At 42.9% G+C, this 19,111-nt stretch overlaps 1 pseudogene; it reads left to right on the top strand.

Annotated features, from left to right (window-relative positions):
- Window positions 1–3,658: 3,658 nt before the first annotated feature.
- LOC114639469 overlaps window positions 3,659–19,111 on the top strand; it is a 40,846-nt pseudogene continuing 25,393 nt past the window's right edge.

Here is a 19,111-nt window from a genome sequence, read left to right as displayed (position 1 = left end):
ATTATTTACAAAGAGAAGTGAAGGCTGGATTTAGTCCCTGGTGTGTGATCTACGGATCTACCTGTCTTAAAGACTGATCACGCTCTTCTGTATTCTGAGAAATAAGCGGAACATGAAGATATGGATGTGGACAATGTCTATGGGCGAGAACTGGAAGCAAAAACATTTTGTTTTCTAAGCATTGGCTGGAAATCAATCCCTAGATGGTAGTCAGCTTCTATGGGGGATGTAGTCGAAATGGAGTGCCCAGGGTGAAGGGACGCGTATTGGTGTACGTGTGTCAACCCTACCACACTGAGCACAATAGACATGAGAAAATGCGAGGTTCATCCTCAAACGATCCTACTATGTTAGAACACATGGAGCTTAAGAACCAAGACTTTAAAAAAAAAAAAAAGAAAGAACCAGGACTTTTGCCGGGCGGTGGTGGCGCACGCCTTTAATCCCAGCACTTGGGAGGCAGAGGCAGGTGGATTTCTGAGTTTGAGGCCAGCCTGGTCTACAGAGTGAGTTCCAGGACAGTCAGGGCAACACAGAGAAACCCTGTCTCGAAAAACCAAAAAAAAAAAAAAAAAAAAAAAGAACCAGGATTTTTGCTGGGCGTGGCAGCACATGTCTTTAATTCTAGCACTTGTGAGACAGAGACAGGCAGATTTCTGATTCAAGGCCAGCCTGGACTACATATGAGTTCCAGTGTAGCCAGAGCCACACAGAGAAACCCTGTCTCAAAAAACCAAACTGAAACAAAAACATGACTTTATAGTCAGGCAGTTTGAATCCCGAGTTTGAATCCTAGCTGACCACTTTCTAACTACGCACACGTTGGAGAATTTGTTTTAATTTCCTCATGCTTCAAGTTCTTTCTGGAAAGTAAGGGTGATTGTGTTTCTCTTAGGGTTGTTGCAAATGCCAGATAAAGGAAAACCATTGTGATGGGCATCTTTATAAATGTCTTGATTTATTATATAGTATGAATGTCTTTAGTATTATTATTTGGATAATTTCTTTCTTGGGCAATACACTGTAACACCCTACTCTGTGTAAACCATGACATGTTAACCTCTCTATGCCTCAGTTTCTTCATTTATGAAGTGATGATGATAGTAAGTCTATCCTAGAATACTTGTAAATGATTACGGGACCAGAGGTGCTTCATCCTGGTCACTTATAACTCAGCTCAATAAGTGGTGTCAAAAATTGTTATTTTAATACACTGATACCCAGTATCTAAGGCAGATGATAATTACGTTAGATTAACAGTATTTGTACACTAATTCAGTCTCCAAATAGTGGATGTCTAGAGGGCAAATTCTATGCTTGGTTTGAAGACTTCAAGTAGTGACAATGTCTGGCAGTGACCTAGTCTTTACAGGCTTTTCACTTTACTTGATAACAGGATCATTATTTTTTTAGCAGTTTCTACACTGAGCCCATTTACCAAGCTGTTTAATTTTATCATTTGCAGCAATGCCATGAATTAGATTTTATTGTCACTATTTTACAGACAAAGTAACAGATTTACAGAACTTAAGTAATTTGAGCAAGGTCACAGAGCTGATAAACGGCTGAGATGATATTTGAAACCATGTCCCTCAGACGCAGACGCCGGTGCTATTAACAGTTGTGCAGGGATGTCAGATCTGGCCACATGAAAAGATTTGCTAAGCAAAGTGTTTGCTGTGTAATGGGAATGGAGGTTGGAGACAGGGGAAAGGGGGGGTGGGCATGATGGTGAGGGTGGCCTCTCGCCTCTTTGGGAATTCAGTTCCATCTCTGGACCATTTATGACAGCAAATGCCCTCTCTACTTGGATGACTTCAAACATTCCCCCAGGATTAGAAACATGTAATCTTATCAACCAGGTTTGCTTTCCATCTGCAGGAGAGCTGGGCTTTTCAATTTAACCACTGGCTTTAAAAAAAAATGAGAAAAAAAATAACACAAAGAAATCTACTGTCTCTCTAGCTTTCTTTAAAATGATGAATGCTTTTTAAAGGCAAATCCATCATTGGTCACTTGAGGGAGGAAATGTCAAGGAAAGTTATGGTTTGTTAGCTTTTACTTCTTGACATTATACAAGAAAGTAATTGAAGTACAACAAATGCCATGTTGTTTTACCTCATCTGTTTATACAGCCATCTGACAAGATGAATATATATGTAACCATGGATTTGGAAAAAAGTGACAGAGACTCTGTGACTCGTTCCATTGTGTTATCGGTGCTGATCAAATGTGCTTCCCCTCCACAGAACACATGGCAGGGATCGGTATTCTCGAATGTAGATTCCTAGATATTGAACAGCTGAACTTGGTTTAAGCTCCTCAGGCACATAGTCTCTTATCTCCAGTTCTTGGAGCCTAAACATGATGCATAGTGACGCATGCACAAATCCGATTCAACAAACAACTATTTATCTAGCCTCCTCTGTATAGAAGAGTCTCTGGCAAACCCGGATACAATTAACCTCAGTCTGCGGTAATGCCAAAGCAGTCTGGACTAAATGTTACTATTGTTTCATTTATAAAAAAGAAAAACCAAATCTACCTGTTAAGGAAATCAGCAAAGTGTATCTTTCTCTGTATTGTGCTGTGCTCCAGAAGCCCTACAAGTAAGTTATATTTTAAATCCACAAAGTGAGTTTGCTCTTCAAAGAGTCTTATAATAGCATCTTCAGAGCATATGTAACCATTGACAAACATGGATTTTTTTTTTAAGTTGGCCGTTTATAAGGTGAATGGCCACTTTACTGAAGAATATTGTGTGGCTCATACTATGAAAATCCTAAGGCTTGTTTCTATGACACCCACGATCTCTTTGTGGTTGGATAGTCTGGTTGTCAAGCAACTTAAATAGAAGAGACATGTGAAATTATTATTTTTTTTCCCCCTCTGAAAGGTGTGAGCTGCAAAACAAAGGCATCAGGCTGCTTCTTGCACAGCAAAAAAAAAAAAAAAAAAAAAAAAAAACTCTTCAGGTCTCAGCATAGATTTCTGGGGTAAAGAAAGAGGTGCAGAGCTATATTTAATAGGGAGAGCCAGGGTGAGCATTCTGTGTGCCTTAACCTTTTTACTTCCCTGAAATTACATCAGCAATTGAGCCGGGGTTTCACATGAGCCTTTCCAGGGGTACAGTCTTGACCAAGTCTGTGGAACACAGGGATGGCGTTGCTCTGTGTTTTTTGGTTGCTGTTTTTTACAGTTTCTTGTTGAATTAAGTCCTTTGGCGTATGTTCTCTCTCTCTCTCTCTCTCTCTCTCTCTCTCTCGTGTGTGTGTGTGTGTGTGTGTGTTCTTTTCTACATAGAAATGGACTGACAGAACCAGTGGCAGAGAACCTGAATTATGTGACGACCATTTACATGTCAGTACTGGGTGGTAGTAAAGAATTTGACCTTGACCAAAGAGATGCTTGGCTTTGCTTTCTTTCTGGGAAGTAATTTGTGTTAAACCAGATAGAAGTGTCTTTGTTTTGAGTGGGTGCTGGTCATGTTGAATCTTAGACCGGGGTCAAGAATACTCAGTAGACACATCAGAAAGGTCACCCATGATTGATTTTATAGCTTAAGTTTGGGTCATGTGGTATCAGTTGACATGAGGCTGAATTTAACCACTTGGGCAACCAGTCAGTCAATCTATCATGCTTATGTAATAAGGCCGCAATGAACACTCTGAGGCTGGGTAGCGATCCTTTTGACTCCAGCGCAGAGGACAATGGATACTTTGTACTCCTGGAGACTTTGCCCTATGCATCTCTTCCTTTTGGCAAAGAGATTTTCTTCTTCTTCTTCTTTTTTTCAGAATCCTTTAGTAATCAACACCATAATGATATTCTCAGTGACTGCTCCGTGTCCTTCTGGAGAATTATTGAAAGGAGTAGAGTTGAGAATCTCCACAAATTTGTAGCGGATGTCAGAAGTGAAGGAAATTCTGCAGGTCTATTATTTCCAGTCAGAGTACTTTTGCGCTGTAACTGAGAGGGGCCTATAGACAAGCAGATGTGTCTGATTATGCATTGTAACGACAGCAGACCTTAAAACTCCAAGACAAAACGTTTCCCTTGGAGGTACTTATAGAGTGATCCAATTTGATATGTTTAGAAAAACAGCATTAGATATACAGACCACTTTCTAGTGCTACCCATTGAATTAGGACATTCTGAATGCTTTTTAATTTGTTTATGGGTTACAAACACGGATACATTAAGAGTCTGTAAAGGGAATTTGAATAGTGAACCAGTAGGTATGTGGTAAATAATGGGGCATATGTTCAGATAAAGGCATTTGGGGTTAATAAATATGACCACTAAAAATATATGTACTGGGGCTGGAGAGATGGCTCAGTGGTTAAGAGCACTGACTACTCTTCCAGAGATCCTGAGTTAAATTCCCAGCAACCACGTGGTGGCTCATAACCATCTGTAATGGGACCCAATGCCCTTGTCTAGTGTGTCAGAAGACAGCTCCAGTGTACTCATATACAAAAAATAAATAAATTTAAAAATATATGTACCAGCAATTACTCAGAGTCTACTCCTTCACCTTCACTTTACAGTTTGTGCTAAAGGCACCATCTGTAGATCACCTGGAAATAAATGCTTACGGCTGTCCAGCCTTCTATCATATTTCTTCAAATGTTGGATTTTGTTTGAATTTGTTCATTTTAATTGAATTTATCTTAAATTTATTGGCATAAAATTATTCATAATGACCTTTTACGATGTTTTCCATGTAGAATCTGTAGTATTGACTCATTTAAAAATTTTGACATTATTTATGCCTTTTCTTGGACCTTCATCTTGCATATAATAATTAATAACAATAGTAACAGTAACAATAATAAATTTCTCCTAGAATCAGCTTTTGTCTTTGTTTTCTCTGCTGGTGTATGTTTTGTATTTTGTTAACTTCTATCTGTACGTACAGTGTTGTAGATCCTTAAAATTAAAAGCATAATTATTATATGAGCTAGTAATTGCACTGCCAAGTACATTTCTAAAGGAAGCCAAATCAGAATGTGGGGGAAGATAGCCACACTTTCACCTACAGCATTTGTCCTAATGATCACAGGACAGCAACTAATATGGTCACTGGCACATTAATGGCTAAAGAAAGTGCGAGATACACAGGATAAAACAGTACTCAGCCATTCAAAGCCTGTGCAATATGGTGGATGAATGTGGGGCATATTCTAAGTGGTCAGTTAGTCACAGGCAGAGGAGCACACGGCTGTACTTATGTACGGAGTCTGATGTAGTCATAGTCATGGGAGCTGAGCATAAGATGGTGGGTACAGGAGTCTCTGTAGGAAGGATGGCGAGGAGCTCTTGGCCAAAGAGTGCAGGGCTTTAGTTAGACATGAATGACTCTACTAGTATTAGTCTGTGGCTTATTTAACAGTTTCCAGAACACCATATGGTTTAGGTAGCTGTCCTGAATATTTCTTTCAGATCATTTACATGATTGACCCTGACAGTGCTCTCATCTGGCTTGTAGGAATGCTTTAGGCTGGGAGTCTGGGAATGAAGACCATGTTACCTAAGTCTGTTTTTCTCTTTAGCACGAGTTATTTTCTTATCATGGAGCCCAGTGCCATGGGGCTTACATCCTTACATTCCAGCTCCAAAGAGAAGCGCATCCCTCGTCCTGTAGATTCCTAAAGCACAGTGGCCAGATGGACTCATGCTCTGAACCATTCCTGAAGGGATGAAGTGGGATTAATGTAAGTACAATTCAAGCTTCATGTTAGAGGCCAGCTCCAAACAAAAGATGTTTCTGAGCCTACGGGAGGGAAATGCATCCAGAGAATGCAGTCTTCAAATACTCATAAATTATTTTGTCACCTTTTTTTTTCTTTGAGACAGGGTCTCACCAAGTTGTCCATGCTAGCCTGGAATGACATTGTAGCTTAGACTGGCTTAAACTTCCCTTTTCCTGCCTTAGCTTTCCAAACACTGAGATTGTTAAGTGTAGACTACCATCCAGTCACAGATTCTTTAAGGTTAGACAAGAAATCAGTGTTATACTATGGAAATGAAGGGCTTCCCAAAAGGCTAACACAGTAGATGTTTGGTCCCTGGCTGACAAGCCTATTTGAAAGGATCTGGAAGCATAGGATGGGTCTCAGTGGGGAGGCTTGGAAATACTTTCTCTCTGTCTTTTCACTGTCTTACTCTATACTTCCTTTTCGCCCAGAATTAAAGGCCAGCCTCCAGCATATATTCTACCTCTGTGATGATGCTCAGTGAACCCCCTGAAACTGTGAGCCACTATAGTCCTCCTTCCCTTAAGCTGATCTCTCAGGTATTTTGGTTGTAGCATTAAAGAAAGTAACTTTTACTCCCAGCATGCTTTTCAGTTATGGACAAGAGCAAGCATTCCCAGACTTTGGAGGCCACATGGGTCTGTGTCATTTTCTCCCAGACTTTCTGAAACTTCTAATAGATACAGGTCTCTCTCTCTCTCTCTCTCTCTCTCTCTCTCTCTCTCTCTCTCTCCAGGGTGAGAGTTGGAACTGGTCTATGGGTCATATACTGTTGCACCGTGAGTTAAACTGATTTCTTATTTTCTGGCCCTAGTGTATATTTTATGTATATTTCAAAATATTTTGGAAGACACAGCTGTGCATTTCCTCTTTCCCTTTCCCTTCCTTTCCCTCCTGTATTCCTCAGCCCTACCCAACCTACCTCCACTTTATAAGTTCCATTCTCTCCCTTTCCCACAAATCACCCTGCATCCAGAGACCAGAAGAAGGTCTGATTACTAAGTACTCAATAAGTGTATATTGTCCAGACCAAAGCTTTTTCTCAAAGTTTCCATTTCCTTAGGTGTAGAAGAGAAAGACCTGCAATCGCTTTTGGGTGACTCCAGAAAGGAGGGCAGAAGGAAAGAAGACCAGGGAGAAATCCAGAAAGCTAATTTTCTGTCCTGGCTTCCCCATTACCTACTTTGTGATTTGGGGCAAATGACATCTTTGTATCCTTTCTGTTTTCCCCTCATAGGTTAGGAAATGGCTTGCATCTTCTGCAGCGCAAGATTAAATGACTGAAAGGAAGCATCATAAACCAGCCACAGGGATGGAGAGGAAGAGGGAGATGTGAATAACATGGCTGGACTTTGGACAGGAATTTTGTCTGGGAAGGAGTCTAAGAATTGCTAATGATGAAGGCTGACTTCCAAACACAGTTCTAATGGAAGAAGATTGGCCAGCTCAACGTCTTCAAAAGTCATTTAGAGGCTCTCTCCTGCAGATAGGGAGATTCCTAGTTCTTTTCTCATAGGATGGTATGTCACTATGTTTGTGTTAAGAGCTGCCTTTCATGAAACACATGGCAGACATGTGGAAGGAGAGAAATTATCCTCTATGTAAACATTGTCCGGTAAATTAATCAAACTTCTACTGAGCATTTGCTAAATGTCAGGTGCTTAGTTATACGCTTCAAAGATGGAGAGCAGATGGCTCCCTCCCTCAGGGAGGTGTAATCTAGAGATTTGAATGGAGAATCATTTAAAACTAACCAGGAAAACAGAAACACCTCTGTTTAAAATGAAGGAATTTTAATGCAAAAAAAAAGGCTACACAGACGATAGTGATGTTGAGAAGCTAAGAGGTGAGGAAGAGGTGAGGAAGAGAAGAGGATGAAGATGAAGTGACCCAGGAGACGGTGTGGTCCAATTGCTACAGTGACTTTTTAGAGGCATAGAAAAAGAAATCCCACAGTAAATGGTTGTTGCAGGAGATATTTAGAACGGTGCCATTGAATCTGGCTTTTCTTAATCAGCCACCATGTTCCCGACTAGCCTAGGCCTGCAGCCAGGAGCGGTTGCAGCTTACCACCGCTGCTCAGCTTGGGTCATCCGCTCAGATGGTCAGAGACACCGGCCCTGCCACCCACGAGACACCAGCGTGGGAGATGGCTCTGCCAATCTTCCATGCTGTCTACACAAGGCTGGGTTGGGTCCAGACCATCCCACCATCCACATGGTACCTGGTAGGAATGAGACTCTAATGCTTAGATTATTCAAAGGCTTTATATATTTGGTAATGCTCAATAACAAGATACCCACACAATTAGAGGTCCCACCCAATACCTGGCCTAGATATATCAACTACATTTGACTGCTAGAGACAGGCAAATGTCTGCTTCCATGTTCCCCCCCTCATGTTCTCTCCCCTAACTCCTCCTCTTCTTCTTCCTCTCCTTACTCCTCCCACCTTAGCTCCTCCTACAAATGGTGGTAATGTTGGAACTTATGTGGAAATGGTGGGAAGAAGATGGAAGGACTCAGAGTGAGGCCAGAATCAGCACTAGGTGACCTTGTGCCAAGATGTGGGAAGAGGTCTTTATTAGGAAGGAAGAGTATTTGCTGATGAGAGAGACGGGGGCATCACTCTAAGTGTGGTCAGTGGTGGCTTCTTGCCAGGCCAGGGCCAAGTTCAGGTGGCATCATGACAGAACAGGTTTACCTCAGAGAATTGCCTATGTTTACCTCAGAGAAGTGACTATGAAAATGATAATTCCCAAGCAGAAGACAGTCAGCAAACTGCCCAGTCTCTAAATCAAGAGACGTTAAAGGAGATAAGATGATCAGGAAATTGACGGCCGTCAGTCTGCCACTACCACAGACTACCACAGACAGGGACAATTCCTTGCTCATTTTCCCCCGCCCCCCTCCTCCCCCCAGAGGTGAGAAAATTTTCAAATAGGAAGTGAGAGCTGGTTTTATGTAGTTCTAGGGAAGGAATGTCTTTGTAGCATCAAAACAAACACACCAGTAGTGATTCCTGCAGGCTTCATTTGCAAATCTCAAGGAGACTCAGCCAGCTCCAGGAGTAGATCTGAGTTGAGTGGTGAGAGAGTACCCCAGTACTCCAGTGACTGGTGGACAAAGGATCTTTATGACCCTTTGCTAATGGGAGGAGCCAGGTAAGAAGTCCTGGCTATCGTACTACAGTACAACTTATAGTGACTTCATGATGTGTGAACCCATCTAGTAGTCATATATAATGCTCTCTCTCTCTCTCTCCCTCCCTCCCTCCCTCCCTCCCTCCCTCCCTCCCTCCCTCCCTCTCTCTTTTTCTTTCTTTCTTTTCCCTCCCTCTCTCTCTCTCTCCCTCCCTCTTTCTTTCTTTCCCTTCCCTCCCTCCTTCCCTCCCTTCCTCCCTTCCTTCTTTCCCCCTTTCCCTCCTCTTTCTTCCTCTTTCCTCCCTCCCTCCCTCCCTTCCTTCCTTCCTTCCTTCCTTCCTTCCTTCCTTCCTTCCTTTCTTCCTTCCTTCCTTCTTTCTTCTGTTTTCTTCTGAGACAGGATCTCATTATGTAGCTTGGACTGTCCTGGACCTCACCTGATCACTATGTAGATCAGGCTGGCTAAGAGTCAATGCTTTCCCATGGCTGGCATGTCTGAAGTTCTTAAGTGTGTAATAAGGTGGACAGTTTTTATGGCGAGCTTGGCATGTTACTTGCCTTGTGTGTCGGAATTGTCTCAGTGAGGAAATGCAGGTGAAAGCAGCCCCTCCCCCACTACTGCCTCCCGCCTCGTGTCTTCATCGTGGTATAGAGTCAGCTAAGGAAATGGAAGAGGGTGCCAGTTGGCAGAAGCAAAGTATGCTGAGCTGATGGCCCTGGTTATATTGTAGCTCATTTTTGATGAATGTAGAATTCAGGCCTCTGCAAACTCAGATGGATTCTGACAGATGACAACGAAGTTCTCTACTCTTAACCACGCAGCAGCTACTACACCACATGTGGCATCTACATAAGAACAGATGAACAATTAAAGACATTAATCTGCTTCCTGAGAAACCAAACCTATGGGGAAAAAAGACTTTCCTCCAGCACAGTCAAGCACCAAACACTAATAAAGCACAGGATAGGTCTATGAGGATGAATAAGAAACCTTGCAAGGCAAATGGAAAGCAGTAAGTTCTGTTCTAGAAAGTTCCATCTTAAAAGGTCAATGTCTTCTTCTGTACATATACCTAACCATAGTCCTGTGTGAATGCTGGGGGTGACATGTTTTATACCACATGACCCAGTTTCTTTTGCCAGCTCAGTTGTACCAGAGGATCTGATCCAAGGTAATCAACCTCACGGGAAGCCAAGGGATAGGTGATCTGGTATGGAAACATGAGTTAGATCTCATTCTCCACTCGGGAGCCTGGACTGGGGAGATTGGAGCTGAGCTGTCCAGCTGTCATGCACAGGGGTGTCAGTGTGAGAATGTGTCTCATCAGTCTATGTAAGAAGCTGTGGTAGATGTATTGAAAGAGGGAGAAGAGAGGGATTGTGGGACAGAGAAGGAGGGAACTCTTGATTCTTCCTGGTTACCTTGTTCAGATTTCTGGGGAATCCCTTGTGCTTTTTGTTCTTACCTTTAGGTTCCGTGAAACCCCTCTGAGGACATCCCTGGGTTGAGTTAGAGTGAGTGGATCTCTTTCCTTTGTAGCCAGAGAAGCTTGGCTAGCATCGGAGCCTGCAGGGTATCACTTCTGTCTGACTTTACCACTAACTCTCTAGTGTGATTAGATATTTCCTATGTATTGTTTCCATCTTTTTACTTAGGCTGGGAGGCAGTGTTCTGTGGATGTTGGGGAAGGTTAACAGTAGTAATAATATTATGAATAATAGTAGTTCATATTAACTCAACTTTTACTGTGTGCCAGACACAGTATTGAGCACTTTACCTATGCTATGTTCAGGGGGATGGGATCCCCTGTGAACTGTTGCCGTAGCCATTTTTGTCAGTGTGACCCTGTCTTCTCTGCCTTGACTGTACAACCACAGGAAGTGACCTACCACACACAGCTGGTGGAAGGACAAAGGTGTCCACTCTGGGGATAGTAGCTTTTTTCTTCTCAATAAAAGTGGTTCATACTCATTAGTGAAAACTTGGGAACATCTAGAAGCAGAACTACAAAAACAGTCGAAGAGTCTCTCCACTGCAGATGTTGTAATGTCTGTCCTACCCCGCCCCCAGCCACCCCGTCCCATACTTTGCTTTGAAATTTTACAATGTAAAATCTGAACCCTTTTCATGCCTTTAAATATGCTTCTCCTATATAATTCTTTTGGGTAGAGAGTTGGTAAATTTTCCTTCCTTCTAAAAACATTTTATTTTTATATTTGTACCATAACTTACAAACAACAGGTTCCATATGGGATTTCATATATATTTCATTTTGATCAACTTTCTCTCCTAATTCTTCCCCTCCCTTATCTTCCTGCCCCTTGTCTCTGTTGCCCCTTTCCCTGGCAGGATTCTGTCTTCTGTTTAGTTCTATAATTTTTCATACTTGCCTCCCTTAAACAGTTGCTCTGTCCCTCCTTTATTCCCTCCCTCCCTCCCCCCTCTACCTTCCTCCCCTTTGTCTGTCTTCCCCATGCACTCCCAACCCGGTACAAACATTTAACAGTTCGAGACCAGGGACCATATAAAACAGACACCATAGGATATTCGCCTCCAACATAATTTTTAAAGAGCCATGCAGTGCCCTTTATGTGACAAGTGTCATGGTTCAGGTGTTCCAACCAGTGAAACAATGCATCCTGAGACTGTGAGATTATGAACACTCTTACCGGCGTCCTGGCCCATAGGGATTTCTTCTGGAGCAAGGGGGAGGGTTGTTTGGCCTCTGGAGGATGCCATGTTTCCAAATTTATTTTGAGAAGAAATTGTTGAATCTTCTTTCCAACCTCCTTCCTCTGCTCATTCACCTTAGGCTGTTTTAGAGGTTCTTTCCTTCTCAGATGCACTGCAGCTTCTGATTATTGGTGCCTTCATGTCAGTCTGCATCGGTTTTCATGTTCTGGGACCATCCTGCAATGCCCTGCCTCTACCAGGCCTTTTAATTTCTCTGTACAACACTAGAAATTACCAGGAGATGGCGCTGTCAGCAAGTGCATCTACTAGGTGTGCTTTACACAGACCCTGGAAAGCTTTAAATATTTATCCACAAAATTCAATAAAGCCATTCATCAACTCTAATGCTTAGAATTTGGCTAGCCCATGAGAATATTTTAATATCTTGCCCGAAGTTCCACAATCCTCTTCTGCACGGTCTGTTTGTGGATCAGACTTCTGTTTGTTTCTTGTCAGTGGGATTTCCTGTACCCGACCTAGGAGCCTTTCTACAAAATCTTGCTAGCTGTTGTAGTGATCAGTTGTCTTACCTATTGAGAAGTCTTCAAGGTTAGATGCTAGGTCTGATCCTTTTCAATTTCTTCAGCCTCCAGTAAGTGTTTGATGGAAATAAGTACTCCATGAACACATGAACTCTCCCTCTCTCTCTCCCTCTCTCTCTCTCTCTCTCTCTCTCTCTCTCTCTCTCTCTCTCTGTGTGTGTGTGTGTGTGTGGTGGTGCATATATGTGGCATGATATGGGGTGGGGTGTGTGTGTGTGTGTAGTGTGTGTGCTTGTGTGTCTGTGTGTGGTGTATGTATGGTATGGGATGGGGTGTGTATGAGTGTGGTGTGTATGTGTCTCTGTGTGTGCGATGCATGTCTGTGGCATGATATGGGGTGGTGTGTGTGGTATAGTGTGTGGGGTGTGTGTGTGTCCCTCCAAGGATACTGTAGTCAGGATATATGATGTCCCCTAAAGGCTCATGTGTTAATGGCTTGGCCCATAGGGTGGCGTTACTGGGACATGGGCAATGGGCCTTAGGGATATGTCTTTAGGTCCCTGGGGTTTGTTCATGAATGAACTGTGGAACCACAGCCTCTCCCTCTTTCCCTTTGGCCTCTGATTGATGAGGTCATCAGTTTTGCTCTCTCATGGGCTTCTGCCAGGTCGTGCTGCTTTACTGCAAGCCAGTAGCAATAGAACCAATGGATGATGAGCTGCCTTCAAAACTGAGCCAGGACAAAGCTTTTCTCTTATGTTAACAATCTCGGACATTTCATTACGGGGATGGGAAGCTGACACCCATGGTGGGGGAGGGGGTTGGAAGTCATCTGGCTGTCACAGCACTGGAGTGCATTGATGGGCAAGGTTGAAGGATGCTGAACATGCAGGGAATAACTCAACACAAATGACCACCCTGTCCCTAACGCCCTTTGTGTCCAGGCACTCGAATGGTTTCTTCCTGGCTGGCGACACACAGATCATAGCCTTTTTCTGAGCCTCAGCTTTCCTTATCTGTAAAAGGAAGACACACACCTTCTCCAGATTAACCCAGAATTGTTGTGGGTTTCAAAGAAGTGACATACATTGAGTCACTCTGTGCAAGTCACACAGCCTATCTTATATAGGACGCATCAATTGTCTTTGGTCCTTGGGGATGCTATTAAGCCTGGCTTTGTTTGCTCCGACACTGTCTCCTGCTAAGGCCTGAGTCTCACAGGTAGGACTCACTCTCCCTCTGACACAATCTTTAATACCTCAAGTTGCAAGCCCTGCCGTCATCCTGGTTGTTTATTACCCGGATCAGGGCACTCCTTGGCTCCTTAGTTTCTTTGCCTCCATGTGATCCCTCAGTGATACTATCCTGTCTACACTCCAACTTAGCTTGAGGGAGGCTCTTCCTACTCCTACCCCCCAGCTGGCTGTGGCTATTGACTCCTGGGAAAGGGATCCAAGCCCACTGCAGGGGTTCTCTCTTCCTCCCCCTGTAGTGCTCAGCCCCTGTGGCAGTGCCAGACTGAACAGTTTAGAGATGTTCAACAGATCGCCACCCCTACAGAAAGCCCCCTGGAGACCTCCCACTTCCCTTGGCGTGAGAGCTGTTGGCTTTGAGGCCTTGCGTGCCTCAGTCTCTCTAACACCTTCTCATACTTTACACAGTGCTATCTCCTTGCTCAGCATATAAAACTACCAGGCCATTTCCGGTATACCAGGCCCTTGCTTTTCTCTCTAGGCAGAGTTCTCTTTGCCAGGTATCATGTATCTTTAAATCTCAGTTCAGATGCTCCATCTCAAGGAAGCTTCTGTTGTGCTCCTCGTATAATTTCTCCTATTACCTTGTGTGATTTTTTTTCATACATTGCTAGCACTCTCTGAAATGGTTCCTTTTGTTTCACTCTTTCTTGATTTCTGATATGAGGTGCTTCTACTGTGAAGGGAGAGTTGTTACTGTAAGGCCCCTAGAACATATGATGATTCTAGGGTGTGGTCAGAGCTTAGCCATGGTTTGCTGATGGAAAGAGAGTAGTAATTCACCTTTTGGCTTTCTCGTGGGGCTGCAGTAAAAGTTCTGACCTGGCTCTATCATTGGGGAGTTTGACTAGACCTGGAAGATGGCATCCAAAGGGCTTACCTCTAAGGTAAGAAGGAGGAGCCGTTGGTTCTTCGTCACACGGGCTTGGCTATAGAGCTTCTCACAACACTGAAGCTAAGTTCATGTAACACACACACACACACACACACACACACACACATGGCTCGGGGAGAGGGAGGGAGAGAGAACAATTTGATGCTATCTTGAAGGGAGGCATGCTGCAGAACTGTTGGATATACTTTACAGCTTGGTTTCTGTGTTCTTCTCTCTCCACTGACTACATCTCCCCCAGTGCTGGTGTTTGAGAGTGAGCGGTACAGATACAGCTTGGCCCTCAAGCTACAATCAATGAGACCCCAGTGATAACAGCACAGAAGAACCAAAGCCAAGGGAAACTCTTGCAGAATCCTCGTTAATTGAAGTAATTAAATCAGCAGGAAGCCATCTGAACAATTATCACACTACAAGGAAAAACTCATTTTGAGCCTTAGTATAAACATCCAAATAAATAGCTATTAGTTTATATTTGTAAATACCATCAGCCTATCAGGAAATTTGCTAATAGATTTTTAATTAAGGGGAAAGGCACATTTATAGTGGAGCTGTACAGTCTTTTCTTCAGACCTTGCTGGCTTGAGAGTGGTGTCTCGGACCCTGGTTTGGTCTGTCTGGCTTAAGTAGCCCATAATATTTTGGGGATCATAATCTGGGTTGCTCCACTGGGATTTGGCTCTCTGAAATTACTATGTTATCAGAGGTGTAGGAAGTCAAGGGCTCACTGCTATAAGAGACAAGAAAGTCCATAAGGCAATGGGATTCCTTTCTGAGAGGATGGAATGGTAGAACACAGGTATCCTGAATCAGCTCAGTGTGCACAGGTATGCATACGGGCGACTCCCCTTGGAAGCTGATAATAATTTTTCAAAGAAGAATTGATAACTGAGGTTTTTTTTGTTTAAAAAAAAGGATTTTTCTATCTTTCTTGAAGTTCTTTTCAAACACAGTTGCATTAGCCCTTACCAAAAGTGCATGAAGTTTACAACACAATCATGCAATCCACACGTAAGGCAACTATGGCTGATGTCACCCAGCGAGTCAACGGCAGGGTTAGGGATAGGACTCAGGGTCTCAGCCGCTCCTTATCTTGCTTGAGCTTCATATTTCCTGATCTACTATAACATTTTGTTTATGAGACAGTGTCTTATTATATAGCCTAGGCTAGCCTCAAACCCATGATCCTCCTGCCTCAGTTTCTCGAGTGCTGAGCTTACCACCATATGCAGGATGCCTGGCTTCCTATTCTGCTTTTAACGACTTGCAAGAATCTAAGGAAATTTTCAAAGGAAAAAAAAAACCAGCCATTTGTGTGCATATAACTTTATGTACAAATCCGGGGCTTTGATAATCCCTGAAAGTCCACAATGGAACCTCGAGAGCTGTAAATAAACCCAGCCATTGACACAGCAAGAGATGTAATCTACCAGCAAAGGCTGAAATTCCATACAAGAACTAAGAGCTAATCACTTTGGGTCAAGGATGAGATTCCCGTGTCGTGGGTTCCCTTCAGATATGCTGTTTGTAGGTGAATTGGAGGAGAGGATATCCTCATGGGAATGAATCCTCTTCGGGACTGTTTCAAAAGCTATGTCAGCTTGTCCTTAATCTTTAGTAGAACAGATATCTTGGAACCAGGTAGTGTCATATGATCTGTCTTCTCTAATCCTAGTGCCATACTGGGAGTTTCTCTTGGACTTGATATTCACTGTCTGTCTTTTATGGACACTCTCACGTTCCTACCTTCTCTGAAACATCAGAGTAATGTGATAAAGTTCTAACTTGACACACTGAGTGTTCTGTAATATGCTAACATTTCTATATCATGTTAGTCTTGCATTAAGCTAATATGATACTAATTCAAGATGACAGGGAAAATGACTAATACAATAAGACCTTCAACTAGTTCCCCGGGGCTGCCACACGTGTCTGGTTTAATTCACCTGAAACCACACACAGATGGGCAGCCCTCAGGTGCAGTGGGTGCTCCACAGTGAAAGTTCCTGAAAAACAAAAGCAACAGATATTTCCCACCTGTACTTTCCTGCCCTTCCTCCACGTGCCCACAGCTCAGGTCCTAGGATGCAGACATATAATAGGAAGACTTCCTGAGTGCATTAAGCTTTGGAGCTTCGGATATGGGCCAAGGTCTAAACTCTGTCAATTATTGATGCTGGGCAAATTACTTAACTTTTCTGAGCTTCAGTTTCCAGTAAGAAACACTCCGTAACCTAATAGGGTGGCAAGGAGGGTGGGATGAAGTGGTGCACGCTTAGGAAGTTATTCAGGATGGGATGGCGACGTGCTGATGACAGCAACATTTTTGCTGGACCTATAAAAGGAATCTTTGAAAATCTCTGGGGCTCCAGATATTCTCAAGGTGAAATGGTACAGTTATGATCATTTGTTTTTATTATGGTTTATTTCACCGAGGATAATGTCCCCAAAGCTCATTTATATCACAATGTATGTCTGTTTCTTTCCTTTTTAGGGCTGAGTAATATTCTACCGTATATGGCATACTTTGTCTATTCATATACTGCTGGGCATTTGGGTTGCTTGCTTCTTTTGGCAATTGTGAATTGGCATACTGATATTTCTTTGGAAGCCTAGTTTCAATGCATGTGGCTATATACCCAGAAGTGGGATTCCTGGGATGTGCAGCGATTCTGGTTTTGGTAGTAGAGAAAAATACCACACAGTCTTCCATAGCAGTTACAGCATTATGGATTTCTCTCATTAGCACACACGCTTTCCAATGTTTTCCTGTTTTATTTTTGTTTCCCATTATGGGTATATGTATGTGCCCGTACGTGGGTTGTATATGTGAGTGCAGTGCTCAGAGTACAGAAGAGGTCAGCAGATTCCCTGGAGCTGGAGGTACAGGGTGACATGGGTGCTCAGAATCTAATCCAGGCTCTGGAAGAGCAGCAGGGGGCCTTTAGCCTCTGAGCCATCTCTCTAGTCCTTAATTTCTTCACTTTCTTGCCCCTACTTGATATTGTCCATTTTCCTTGCTTATCATTGCAATATCCATGGGTGTAAGGCTTTTGGTTTATATCCTAATGGACAGCTTGTCATAGGCTTGTTGGACAGTTATATGTCATCGTTTGTGAGTTATCTAAGTCCCAGGCCCATTTTTTTTTTGAGATGCTGGGATCAGAGTTCAGGGCCTTGTGCATGCTGGCCAAGCGCTGTACCACTGACTCCTCCCCCCAACCCTGTGTGCTTGTTTTTGTGTTATGGAGGTATAAGAGGAGCTGGTGTGTTCCTGGAATTAGCCTTTGTCAGGTGTATAATTTGCAGGTGTTTCTCTCATTCCACAAGCAGCTTGGTCACCTTGCTGGTTTTATCATTTGATACAATCAAGTTTTGTTGTACAGTTTTTTTTTTTGGTTTGTTTGCTTTTTGTTGTTGTTGTTGTTGTTTGTTTTGTTTTAGGTATTCTGATGCTTTATCCATGAAATTCTTGCCAAATCTAGCATCATGTAGTGTTCCTTTGGCTTTCTTCTGAAATTTTGATAGTTTAGTTCTTACAGTTAGGTCATTGATCCATTTTGTGCACATGGTGTATAGTAGGACCAACTTTGCTAAAAACACTGCCACACTGAATGCTTTCGACACTTCTTCCTTCCTTCCTCCCTCCCTCCCTCCCTCCCTCCCTCCCTCCCTCCCTCTCTGTCTTTCTGTCTCTCTGTCTCTCTCTGTCTCTCTCTCTGTCTCTCTGTCTCTCTCTCTTTCTTTCTTTCTTTCTTTCTTTCTTTCTTTCTTTCTTTCTTTCTTTCTTTCTTCTTTTCTTTTCCCTCTCTGCCTCCCTCCTTTTCTCCCTCTTTTTTTCTTCCTTCCTTTTTTCCTTCTCTCTCCCTCCATCCTTTCTTCCCTCCCTCTCTTCCTTCCTCCTTCCTCCCCCACTTCCTTTCTCTCTCACTTCCTCTCCCTTCCCACATCCTTCCATCCTTTTCTTCCTTTCTTTTGTGGCAGTGTCTTACTATGTCATTCAAGCTGTTCTTGAACTCACTGTATAGCCCTGGGTATCCTTGAACCCTGGCTTCTTTTCCTTCAGCCCCATAAGTTCTAGGATTGTAGATGTGTGTAACTACTGTATTGCAAATAAATGCCATTTATTTATTTATTTATTTATTTATTTATTTATTTATTTATTTTTCTGTAGATTGAACTCAGGGGTTTGGGAGTGCTAGACAAGTGCTCAAACACTGAGCTATACCTGCAGTGTATTTCTGTTTTATTCCACTTGCCTACATCTTTTAAAATGTACTGTTCATTCATCCATTTATTCATTCGTTCATTCATTCATTCATTCATTCATTCATAGACTCTCTCTATAGCCTATATTGGCCTCAAACCTACTACATAGCCCATGTTGGCTTCAAGCTTGTGATCCCCCTGCCTCTGTCTTCTGAATGTTCTATTCTTTGTGCTACCATGCCTGACTTGACCAAGTGTTTTCTTCTTCTTCTCCTTCTCCTTCTCCTTCTCCTTCTCCTTCTCCTTCTCCTTCTCCTCCTCCTCCTCCTCCTCCTCCTCCTCCTCCTCCTCCTCCTCCTTCTTCTTCTTCTATTCAAACTGGTGAGTCTGATGGAGAGCTTGTCATTCCTATTTATCCCCCTCATGTTGGTTTGATCACCCATTGCTGTATAATTTTATTTATATTAGAAAGCATGAACTGTGTTCTGCTTTTCTGAGACTTATTGGCTATTTGGGACACTTTAAGATTTTGTGTGTTTGTTAGGATTGTTTTTTCTATTTATGTTAGATCACCCTGGATGACGTTGCTGAGGATGCCATTAGGGGTGCAGACAGCATAGGCATCTTTAGGGGTGTGGGT

This window comes from Grammomys surdaster, unplaced genomic scaffold (assembly GCF_004785775.1).
Source record: "Grammomys surdaster isolate TR1022 unplaced genomic scaffold, NIH_TR_1.0 125739, whole genome shotgun sequence".
In the NCBI taxonomy this organism is placed as follows: Eukaryota; Metazoa; Chordata; class Mammalia; order Rodentia; family Muridae; genus Grammomys; species Grammomys surdaster.
Note: the sequence above shows the minus strand (reverse complement) of the source record. Positions and strands in the feature narration are given on the sequence as shown.